General features: G+C 44.4%; 1 long non-coding RNA gene across 1 annotated transcript; it reads right to left on the bottom strand.

The window, feature by feature from the left end:
• Nucleotides 1-696: 696 nt before the first annotated feature.
• On the bottom strand, nucleotides 697-4,753 carry LOC103272038. The gene is made up of 2 exons (XR_002482626.1): nucleotides 4,485-4,753; nucleotides 697-958 (listed from the first exon to the last, which is right to left on the bottom strand). It is a non-coding gene; the product is annotated as an uncharacterized LOC103272038 (long non-coding RNA).
• Between the last annotated feature and the right edge of the window lie 3,144 nt (nucleotides 4,754-7,897).

The raw sequence follows: 7,897 nt of genomic DNA on the forward strand, positions 1-7,897 counted from the left end.
GATATGTAGTTGTCTACATATCAAAAATTCATCAAACTGTATGGATAAGGACTTTCTGCCTGTCACTGTGTGTGTATACAAAACTTCAGTTTAAAAATAATGTGCCAGCCGGGCTCGGTGGCTCAGCCTGTAATCCCACGCTTTGAGAGGCCGAGGTGAGTGAATTGCCTGAGCCCGCGGGTTCGAGACCGCCTGGGCAAATCGGCAAGACAGAGTGAGACTCCAACTCAAAACAATAATAATAATAATTTGCCAATTGATGCAATAACAGGACACAGAGGATCCATGCTGCAGTTTAAAATGGTCTCAAAACAAATGGATCTGCCACTGCTGTTGTATGAGTATGTTTGCTGTTGCTACTAAAAGCAAACACATCTCAGACTAACACCATCAGATAACTTTTTATTCACAGGCCTGAAGAGTTAGGCAGCCAGTGTAGCTTCAGGATCCATATGACCCAGCAGTTCAGCAATATCTCCAAATACTCAGTTTTCTTTCCCCCTTCCCTTCAGCTGTCTGCAATGTTGGTTATTCTTAAATTGGCTCCCATACCACAATATGGCAGCCAAAAAAGACTGAATATGCTTCCTTAACTTCCATCAAGAGACTGGGCATTTCTCCCTGTATTAGTGTCCTATCACTGCTGTAACAAATTACTACAAACTTAGTGTCTTAAAACAAGAGACAAGAGAAGTCTTAAAACAAGAGAAGTTTATTCTCTCACAGTTCTGGAGGCCAGAAGCATGAAATCAGTATCACTAAGCTAAAAATCGAAGGGCTGAAAGGGTTGTGCTCCCCTTGGAGGAGCACAGGAGAGAATTCATTCCTTGCCTCTCTCTTCAAGCTTCTGGTGGTTGCTGGCATTTGTGGACTTGTGGCAGTGGAACTCCAGTTTTGACCTGTGGTCATATCACCTTCTCCTTTTCTGTGTATTTGTGATCGGATCTCTGTTTCCCTCCTGTAAAGATACATATAATTGCATGTACAATCCAGAATAATCCCCATTTCAAGATCTTCAATTTAAATGCAACTGCAGACCCTGTTTCTATATAAGGTAACATGCACCGGCTCCAGGGATTAGGACCTGACACTTTTGGAGGTCATTTTTCAGCCTCACACACTCTCTTAATTTTTAGTCAAAACTCTGGGCTTCACTCCCAGTTGATGTTCATTACTTTGACTTCATTGTCGTCAACAGGAGAATGCCCTTGCACTAACTGGCGTGACCAGGGTTCTTGCGTGTCCCTAGATTAATCACTGTTGCAGTGGGAATAGGATGGGGCCACGTGGCTACAGACCACTGAGTGACATCTCCTGGAGCTGAGACTGAGAGGCAACCTTACGCACAGCTGTCCCAAAGGGTATCTGGAGTGCTCTGGGAGGGGATGAGTGGAAAGGTCTCACACCTGAACCTTGAAGACTTTCCTTTCTCCCTTTATGAGAATCCTTTGAAATTTTGGTTTCTCTCCTAAAACCAAGGGAGAGATCACACTCTTTTCTTTCTTTTTTTATTTTTTGAGTTGGAGTCTCACTCTGTCACCCAGCCTGGAGTGCAGTGGCACACTCACGGCCACCCCAGCATGACCACAGGTTTGAGCTACCGCGCTTGTCCTCACACTCCTTTCGTACACTCAGTGTAATGCCAGCTTTGCTTTTCAGCACTTCCATCCAACCCTCTTCCAAGGTCTCCTTCTCCTTGCTGCTCCCTGGACACTGAGGCAGAATTTCAGATCTTTGCTGGCAGCAAGTCCAGAAATTTTCAGCATCAGCTGCCCACAGATCTGTTTTGTAGTCTTATAACTCTAGAGCAGGGGAGCTTCACTTAAGCAGACTTTTGTGTCAGCTACTGTGGCTATGCCACCCTCTTTTATTGCTCCTTCCATAGATGCCTAAGTACCAACCACTCTCTTCCAGCTTTTCTCACAGACAGCACATAGATGCATGTGTGAAAAGGGACTTTGATGATGTCATTAAGGACCTTTTTACATAATGTTTGTTAGAAGCAGGGTCTCACTCTGATGCCCAGACTGAGTGTAGTGGGATGATCATGACTCACTGTAGCCTCAACCTCCTGGGCTCAAGCAGTCGTTCTGCTTCAGCTTCCTGAGTAGCTGGAACACACCCAGCTAACTTTTTAAATGGTTATACAAACAGGGTCTCACTACATTGTGTTGTTTTAAGCCACAAAGTTCTGATAATTTGTTACAGTGGTAATAGGCAACAAATATATTCCCTGACACCAACTTCTTCAGCCAAATGTTGTATAGCTACATACGATATTTGGAACTATGATGACCTTGATACTGTGAGGATATGAGCCTTAGGAAACAATCAAGACTATATGTTGAGGAGGGCTTGCCATAACGTGAACATTTCCTGGCTACAGAGCATAGTTGAGCCCTAAAGTCTTTGTGTCTATATATGCTATCCCTTTCTCGTTTTCCCAAGCTTCTGCTCTCAAGTTTCTTGCTTAATCATATTGAACTGTAATTTTGGGATGCCTAGAAACAGACATCACAGGTAACTAGGTTCTGCAGGCTCAGGATGACCCCTGCTGACCAGACTCTTGAGTCACTCCCTGGGAGGTGGACACCCAATGAAGGGCAGAGACCCACTGCAGTCAGTTGAAAGGGCCTGGTTATCCTAGCTGCAATCTCAGAGGCATAGCCAGGGGTTCACAGACACCAAAGAGACATTCCAGGTCTAAGGGTATGATGTGAAAATAAGCTCTGGGATATGGTGGAGTCAAGCTATACAAGCAGATGCAGGTATAGGTATGGTTCCCACTCATTCCTTGACCTGCATAGTGGGTGGCATGTGTTCTCTCTGGGTGAAAAAAAGGCGCTCAGAACCAACCATGCATCTCCATTCCAAATAAGTTGTAGGGGGCCAGGCATGATTGCTCACATTTGTAATCCCAGCACTTTGGAAGGATGAGGCGAGGATTGCTTGAGCCAAGGAATTCAAAACCAGCTTGGGCAACATATTGAGACCTCATCTCCACAAAAAATACAAGAAAAATAAATTAGCTGGGCATGGTGGTGTGTGTCTATAGTCCCAACTACTTGGGAGGCTGAGGTGAAAGATCACCTGAGCCCAGGAGGTCGAGGCTGCAGTAAGTCATGATAGTGCACTGCACTCCAGCCTGCATGACAAAGTGCGACTGACTCAATAAATACATAAATAAATAAATAAATAAATAAATAGTGTTAACTTACTGAACCAAAGATGATTCCCTTCCTCTCCACCAACCTCCCCCCAAGAAGCTCTGTGATAACTGTATGCTACTCATGGCTCTGAAGTCTAAATTTATTGGTGAAAGCAAAGAACATTTTTGTACTAGTAATTTCTACAGGTATTTCTCAAGATGAGAGTGAGACCAGTTTGTTCTTGTGAAGAATAAGCAATCAATGCCTTCCCTTACAGGAGGAGGAGGGAAGTACAAAACAAAGTTCAAGGTCCATATCTCTCAAAAGGCTGTTGTAATCCCATTTGTCCTTTTATTGTTAAGTAGTGATAGACAACAAACACATACCCTGATGCAAACTTCTTCAGCCAAATGTTGCATGGCTACATGCGATACTTGGAACTATGGGGACCACATTCAGCCGTTGAGGACATAAGCCTTAGAAAAAACCAAGACCATATGCTGAAGAGGGCTGAGTGATGAATTTGGGTAACTGCCACTCTATACGTCAGCCTTCCCATCCTGGAACATAAGCATTTTCATTTATGTAAGTTTACTTGTAATTCTAAAACTTGTCTTCACATAGGTCCTCTTCATTTCCCAATAAATTAATTTCAGACATTTTATGTTTTTATAATTCTACTGGGAATGGAATCTCCTTTTCAATTTTAAGGTTGCAAAGATTTTGTGCATGCATGTGATGTGTGTGTCCATTTGAGTATCTTTATTTCTTATTCTGCCCAGCCCATTGCAATCTCGTTGATCCTTAAAATTTTCAGTTGGACTTTTTAAGTACATTAATAAATGAACTTTCATGTTTTCCCCCCAATAATTGTAGCACTTAAGTCTATTTCATATCTTATTAAGAGTAATACATCCAAACATCTTTATATTAATATTGCTGAGCACATATTTTGTTTTGGATGTTTATATCCAGCCCTGGTTGTTGAACAGAGTAGTGAGCAAACAAGAAAAAAAACTCAAGCAGAAAGATGGGAGCCAATTTTCATCAACAAGGAAAAGGTTGACTTCCCAAAGCAAAGAGAAGTATTGAGATGGGTTGTGTTCAGGTCCAGCAAGAGATATGTGCCTGGCTTGTTCCTCATCTACACTCTAGTGGCCAAAGGACAAGATATCCCCACACTGAAGACATCAAGAAGGAAAGAGGGAGGCCCATCCTGGGTGACATCAGTGGGCAGCTTAACCAGCACCAGGAACTACCTACTTGTAGATTTCCTGTCCTGTGAGGAAATGTTGTTTGTTATTTGGATTTTTATTTAGTTTCAACCAGACATACCCTAGTGGATACAGGGTGCAAAGGTATCAACTGGACGATTCCAAACCTGCCTCCATGTGTCCTGCAATCTGTGGACTCCTTGCATTCCTCTTTGAGGCAGGTTGTTTTCTGGAGGCTCTTTGTGGTTAGCCTCTTCTCAAAGTTCAAACTCTTCACTTTTTCCCCCACACACTATGTCCAGTGTGGATGATGTTGATGGTGACTTTATCTTTGATGCTGGGGAAAATTGGCAAAGAATAAATGAGTAGCAGGAATAAATAGACCAAGGAGACTCTTTTCTGGGAAAAAGTTGTGGTACTAATAATTTACATATTAAAAACTGAATAATCGATCCATATGTCTCCAACCTGAAATCCAAGCTCTGAGGAGTTCAGAGAAGTGTCCTGGAGGTTCAAAATTTAAAGATGGTAAGACATATTTTTCTTCTTCTAAAAATGATTTATTTATTTATTTTTAGTTGGAGTCTCACTCTGTCGCCCAGGCTTGAGTACTGTGGTACACTCATGTCTACTCCAGCGTTGAACTGCTGGGCTCCAGCAAGCCTTCTGCCTCAGCCTTCCAAGTAGCTGGAACTACAGATGTGCGCTACCACACCCGGCTAATTTTTTGTTATTTATTGTAGAGATGAGGTCTCGCCAAGTTGCCTGGGTTGGTCTCGAACCTGAGGGCTCAAGCAATCCACTCACCTCAGCCTCCCAAAGTGCCGAGAATACAGGCTGAGCCACTGAGCCCAGCCCTAAAAATTATTTTAAAACATGTGTCCCCCTTCACATGGAACAACTTGAAGAAGCTCTGTATGCTGCAACAAAGACAGAGAATGCTGAGTGGAGATGAAATCACAAGCCCAGGATTCAGATGCACAGTGATTTAAGGACTCAGCTGAACACCAACATCCACCACGGAGGTTTGGGCCAATTTATAGTTTTATATATTTTATTCTTAGTCATATGTTGCTTAATTTAAACCAATAGTAGACCACTGATTAAAGAAAGCATGTGGAAGAATATTAATATATTTCAATAGCTAAGTATCGCAATAAATGTATGCCTATGTAGACGATATTAAAAAAGAAAATATAAAAATCAAACCTTGCAATTGAATGAAATAACTACTATTGCTATTCCAGCCATTTTCATTTTTGATCCACAATGACTTCTCTGAAATTTAAAATTCCAAAACAATCTTTTTCGTGAGTCAGGGTCTCACTTTGTCACTCAGCCTGGAATGTGGTGGTACAATCATGGCTCACCACAGCCTTGAATTTCTGAGGTCAGACGATCCTTCTGCCTCAGCCTCCTGAGTAGCTGGGACTATAAGCATGGGCCACCATGCTCAGCTATTTTTTTTTTTTTTTTTTTTTTTTTGTAGAAACGAGGTCTTGCTATGTTGCCTTGGCTGTTCTCAAACTCCTGGGCTCAAGAAATCCTCCTGCCTTGACCTGCCAAACAGCTGGGATTACAGGTATAAGCAACCACACCCCACCCCAAAACATTTTCTAATGAAAAATTTATCCTTGTTATGAGTCTGAAATTTATGTGAACTAACAAGGCTATTTATACTCTATCTTTCTTCAACCTAGTGTTAATCTTTCTGTATTTTGCTACAGATACATGTTTCATTGCCAAGCACTACCACAGACCTGTAAGAGACATTACATACAGCATGGTTTATGTAGCTTACTATCTTACTAAAATGCAAATAATGATGAATTCCAAAAGACTTCTGGCCCTAAAGGTTCTGAACAAGGCTCAGGGCACTGTATATCTGTTTTTAAAACCAAAGAAAATGAATAACATTTTTGACTTTTTTTTTTTTTTTGAGTTGGAGTCTCACTCTGTCACCCAGACCGGAGTGCAGTGGCCGCTCCCGGCCACCGCAGCCTCGACCTGCTGGGTTCCGGCAATCCTTCCGCCTCAGCCTTCCAAGTAGCTGGAACTACAGGCGCATGCTACCACGCCTGGCTAATTTTTTGGATTTATTGTAGAGATAAGGTCTCGCCAGGTTGCCCAGGCAGTCTCGAACCTGCGGGCTCAGGCAATTCACTTACCTCAGCCTCCCAAAGTGCGGGATTACAGGCTGAGCCACCGAGCCCGGCTCATTTTTGACATTTTACATGTATAATAGTTGATATTTGTTCAGAAATCATGGGTTTTTGTTGTCGTTGTTTTGAGACAGGATCTCACTCTGGCTGAAGTGTAATGGCCCAATCACTGTTCTGGTAAACTTGAACTTCTGGGCTCAAGTCATCCTCCAGCCTCAGCCTCCCAAAGCGCTGGGATTACAGAAGCACATGACCACACACTACTCCAATAAAATATTAGAATAAAAGGTATCTATATGGTCTCTGGGTAAACACTAACATGCAAAATCAACAGACTTAATAACCGCAACAATTAAGAGGAACGATGTGTAGCTTGAGGGTGGATCCTCCACAGTGACCAAAAAATTAAAAACCTTTAAAGCAAGCTTAGGAGGCAGTGAACAGGGGCCCCAGAAGGCAGCACAGGGCCGCTGAGACCTGCCAAGAAACCTCAAGGAAGAGGAGAGTACACAGGGTCCTGAGTCCCAAGGAGGAGAGAGAAAATCAGAGCCCTTGGGCACCAAGGAAGTCAAGACCACACCAGGCCCCGGAAACCAAGGAATAAGAAAACACCAGATGCTGGTCCCTGAGAAAGCCAAGACAATACTTTGTTGAGCTGTGCTCCCAAGGAAGATGAGAGGCACCGCGGTCCCAGGGAAGACCGGCACACATCAGTTCCTGGACAGCGACAGATTTCGGCATCCTCTTTCTATATATAAGCACCTGGGCTCCCAGGAGCAAACTCGACCACAGGACACCGGGCAGAGAGAAGATCCTGGCTAGCCCGCTTCTCCTCCCCCACGACTGGAGTACAGTTAGCCCCAATCTCTCCAGAACTTGGGAGGACTTTTAAGCCCAGCCATCCTGGGATTGGAAAGACACACAGTCCCTTCCCCTGGCACACCTCTGCCCTTCTTTGTCTCTCAGAACTAGGATAGGCACTTGGCCTCGTTCCCAACACACTTCCGATCCACAGAGTCTAACCTCCCCTCGCACGCACGCCCACGCTACTTCGGGACAGGCCTGCTCTTTTTCCAGGAACTTGGGCTACATCAGTCCCAACTCCGGCACACTTCCAGCCCTCCTAGGCTCGCCCCTCCCTTTTCTACTTTGATGCGGGTGAACCTTTCGCACCCCCACTCCAGCACATCCGCCCTCCGGTCTCTCCTCCCTCTCCCGAGACCTCAGGGGACTTTGGCTCCACCTCCCACACACGCTCGCCACCCTTGCGTCCCCGCTCTCCCTCCCCCACGTTGGGTGAGGGTGGGCAGAGAGGCCCGCGCCTCGCACTTCCGGCTCCGTCCGCCCTCCTTCCTCCCAAGTCACAAATGGT

The sequence above is a fragment of the Carlito syrichta genome, unplaced genomic scaffold, assembly GCF_000164805.1.
Source record: "Carlito syrichta isolate Samal-C Ts95f unplaced genomic scaffold, Tarsius_syrichta-2.0.1 Scaffold312083, whole genome shotgun sequence".
Lineage (NCBI taxonomy): Eukaryota > Metazoa > Chordata > Mammalia > Primates > Tarsiidae > Carlito > Carlito syrichta.